A 5,004-nucleotide genomic window follows, 5' to 3' on the forward strand; every position below is an offset into this window, starting at 1 on the left:
TTTAACTTCAGAAACCGATCAACAAAAAAAAACATCGCCGCAATGAACCAGACGTGTATAATGGCAACAGGCAGAAGTTCAAAAGCCACAATTTTCAAAAGTTTTAGTTTCAGAGAGCATGCAACACTGTCGGATTCTTATAGGATACTTGAGAATGCAAAGCCAAGGAATGATCCTGATGGGCGGCACTTGATTGCTTTTACTTACCTACGGCTGAGCCCTACTTTAATGGGAGAAGAAAATTGTGAAGGCTGAGTAGAAGAAGAGTGTGAAGGCTAAGTAGAGGCAATTTTTATAATAGAAAATGAATTTTAGATTTTAAAAAAATCTAAAATTAATGATAAAATTTATTTTCTTTTTAAACAAAACTGTACAATTTCCATACCAATGATTTGCTGGCCAACTGAATGGAGTTTTCCAGGACTTTGTTGAGCTGAAATCTCCTCAAATCCACTGCAACATTACTGGAGCTCTGATACCACAATAATAGCAGAAGTGTCCTCAAACACGTAATTTTATTAATCAGAAAAAAACAATTACATAATTGATTTGCAAGAGCTTACACCCGAACAACCAAACACTCTTGCAATGAGCTATTTATAAGCTCCATGTCCTAACTACCTCTAATTATGGATCACTTATTAAATAACAAGTGTCCATTTACAATAAATGCTATTCAAACCAACTAACTAACTAATCTCCTATAATAGAGCCTAAGATACGACACATTTGGAGAGTCATATCTAGTTACAACAATATGCTAATTCTAAAAGTCTCCATTAAATAATTAAACATTCTAGAATAATAATTATTAATTTAATATCTTAAATTAATAATTATTTTATTCTAATTTTATAACCTATGATAAAATTTGTATTTTTGGATCATCTAACATATCGAGCAACATTGTGCATAGAAATTGGTAGTGGACCATGGTTGGCAAGCTGAGGTCAATGGTTTGAGTTTCGATGGATTTTATCTATCTATCTATCTATCTATCTATCTATCTATCTATAATATATATATATATATATATATATATATATATATATATATATATATATATATAGATTATATATATAAAATATATATATAGATATAATAGTATATATATAAATATATAGTATATATATATATATTTATATAGTAATATATATATAATAGTATATATATAGAGATATATATAGTATTTAGATATATATATATATATATATATAATATATATATATATATATATATTATATATATATAATATATAATATTATATATAATATATATATAGATTATATATATATAGGTTTCAATCTATTGCATAATTTAAACTTTTCGATGGTTGGCATCATAACCTTACAAGTGATTTGGAAGTCCCCCTGAAAAGCTCGGTTTGTAGAGCATTTAGTTATTTATATAGTCATATATGATTATTTTTTATTTTTTGGAGCATTATTTTTCCAAATTGAGATCCGAAAGAAGATGGATGATCACAATTCATAGATGAATGTAACGATAGGGGTTTGATGTTTTTTCACTCATATTGGATGCCCAAAATCTCTTATGTTCATTTTGAAGGTCTATGAGCATGTTGTAGGTGTTTTCGATGCATTAAGTAAATAGGTTCTAAGGAAGGGTCTAAATGATTAGATTGAAGTTATATTTGAAGTAGAATATGGACAACAATATGAAAACTAGTAGGAGTGATTGATATGAAATTTTGGTGTAGGTTCTATGTAAGTGCAGTGGTTTTAGGCTGTGTGGAAAAGACAATGATTGGTATAATAGAAGTGTTTATGGTAGTGGAAATGTTTGTAGGTTATGATCACAGATTGTGATAGCCTCTTTGTATGCAAATTTAGTGATATATGATGAAGTAGATCTAGTTTGAAAATGAGATGAAATAAGGGTCCACAAGGATATTGAAGAAGGAGGTTGGAGCATTAATTAGGTTGGAGCCTAGAGTAGGTTAGATCTCGCTCATTATTAATGTTGCATCAATCATGTTGGAGCCTAGAGAAAGTTGGAGCCTACAGATTCTTGAGGTTGGAACCTCAATCAGGTTGTGGCCTACAGTGAGCAATTTCTTGCATCTTTCAAGGTTGGTGCTTCAATAAGGTTGTAGCCTACCACAAGTGGAAACTTGCATGAGGTAGTTTCCTCTAGTAGGTCAAAGCTTGAAAATTGATGTAAAGAATTAAAGATAGAGCATAAGAAGATTTCGTGGTTTTCTCCCATTTGGGTTTCCACCTAAAAATTTGTGTCTTCTTGTGATGTGATGCATCCTTGTGTTGCTTCTAGTTATGTTGATTATATGATGATGCATCTTGGTAATTGATGACATAATATTTATGATCATTGGTAAATGAATTTATGATTAATTTAGACTGATAAATTGTAAAATTGACTTCACACTTTTTCAGCCCCCCTCTTAGTGTGACTTTTGGGCCATAATTGTATAAGAAACATCATAAAACAACACATGAATCACACAACATCACGATAACCAACATACACATATAAAACACATAGACACACTAGATGTACCTGGAAATCCATAAAGGGAGAAAACCACCAGCCCTTTTTTTAGTTATAAATGTAAATGCAAGCTCCAACTTCTTGTTGCATTATGTTTACTGGCACCAAACAAAAGGAAGCAACCACTCCCTAATTTGCATGCACCCACTTGTAGGAGGTACCAACCCCCCATTCATTTTTAGGCACTAACCTAGAGGAAGCACCAACTCCCTAATTTTCAAGCACATACTTATAGAAGGAACCAACCCCCAAGTTATTTCTCAAGTCCTTGCCTGAAGGAAACACCAACTAGCTAATGTGCAGGCACCATCCTATAGAACCTTGTAGATCCATTTTTCATCCATTTTCAAACTCATATCCATAGGTGTTCTATTACATTAAACCTTTGAATTGTACTTGTTTCTCTCACTTATTCAACTCTCACTCAGCTAGATAGACACTGTACAACCAAAATACTTAGACTCTTTCTCTTCTCTATAGCTCTCCTCACACTAAGATTTGATCACATCTTTTCAAATCTACTTTAGCAACTCTCGTCTAAAATTCCATATCTGATATCAACCCTCATATGTGCTCTCATTTTGTATTCTTCCCTACACATCAAATTAGGAACTTCAACCTGTATCTATTACTTCTTTTGTGTTCCCTCTTAATCAAATATGCCTTTTTCCCTTCACATTAATCATTAGAAATCAAATAAAATCATTTCAAGTTCATTCTATTTGAAATTTTCCAGTTTATTCATTCCTCTAACAAGATAATGTGAATCGATAACAATGGTTCCCATCTTCACACTGCCTTAGCTTTAATTTTTATATTTCCTTAGTATGGTATTTTCATTCTTAGCCCTTTCAAAAACTTAGCTCTCTATTGCAACTTCATATATTTTCTTTCACAACCTCAACTTTAATATCCTATTGTTGACGGTGCTAGACCCACCAAAATTCAGGGGATCTCCCTAGTGTGAAGTCCCAACTAGACCTCACATTATTTGGTGTAAGAGTCACATCCAATATGATGGCCTGATTTCCATTATCTTAAATGTTTGCCTTAGCTATTTCTTGTCAACACATGAGAGTGGTATTTTTTGTCTTTGAATAGCGAGGTTCACATGCTTGGTGAGTGCTAGTGTCACTTGTGTCAAGGTTCTTTCACCGCAGAGAGAGAGGGTGGAAGTGAGTCTCTAGTCAAAAGGGAAAATTCCCAACTCTGTCAGAGACACACAACACAATAGGACATGTACAACATCCGACGAAGCAGTCCACATGGATGCGGAAGTCACACACAAAATAAGGAATAGCACGTGGGAGGAGCTAAGGTGAAAAGTCCCTTGCATGTACAAATGAGGGGGTATTTATAGCCAAGGGTGAAAATGGCCCTTGTCACTATTCAACTTCCCTCATGATTGTTTGACTTATTTGAATCTTTAGCATTACATGACTCTTCATATGACATGTGGGTCTCTTGGACTTCCACGTTACATTACATTGATTTACAATAGTATGGCTCACAATGGTGATGTGGCCGACATGACTCATGACACGACTCGACACGACAATGCTAGTATGTTCATGCTACTACTGGTGTGCCTGTTGAGTTGTAGTGTTGCTGAGTCATGAATATATTGTTGGTGTATCATAGATTCACCTCTGCATGGAAAGATGTGTGGAGTCTTCGATGGTATTGGTTATCACTTTATGTTGCATGTGCACATCGCTCCTTTTCTTGTACTTTCGCATGCTTCACATGTTCGTTCGTTCACAAAAATATCTTCTCACATGTTTGTCTATTCGCCAAAAAATCTCCTCGCATGCATTGTCCATTCACGAAAAAATATCCTCACATGCATCGTCCATTCACGAGAAAATCTCCTCGCATGCATCGTTCGTTTGTCCATTTGTGAAAAAATCTCCTTGCATGTGCTCTCCTTGTTCATCTCATTTGTCATCATGTCATGTCCCATCCATGTACCTGTATCTGCAATCACTCATGATGAGGCAACATCAAATACATAAACCTCCTAGTCTACCATGATGCATTATTGTTTACCTTCAGATGCAGGTGACTCGAAGAGAGGACATGACTATGAAACTATGCAAGGGAGATTTGAAGCTAGGATGTGAGCTCCGGGCACTGCCAGTGAAAATTGAGCAGAAGTCACTGGGAGACTGAGGTGGACAATTCGGATCAACAATATCTATCCATGGGATCTGACTCGATTGGAGGGCAGATTTGTGCAATTTCTTAAGGGAGGTAGTGCAGGCAGCAGAGGAGGGGTTGGCAGCAAAAGATGCACAATTCTGGTAGCAGGCTATGGGAGGGTTACCAGGGAAAAATACGTATTTTTTTCGGGGAGCTGGTAGCGCGTTGCAGGATTGCTGGTGACAAAAACTGCACAATTATTGGGAGGCTGACATGTTGAACATATTTGTGCAATTTATAATCTGAGTGGGATGCTGGGTAGCTGAGGGACTG

This window comes from Pinus tabuliformis, chromosome 4_1 (assembly GCF_031772625.1).
Source record: "Pinus tabuliformis cultivar Carrire ecotype Pingquan chromosome 4_1, CPIR1, whole genome shotgun sequence".
Classification (NCBI taxonomy): domain Eukaryota; kingdom Viridiplantae; phylum Streptophyta; class Pinopsida; order Pinales; family Pinaceae; genus Pinus; species Pinus tabuliformis.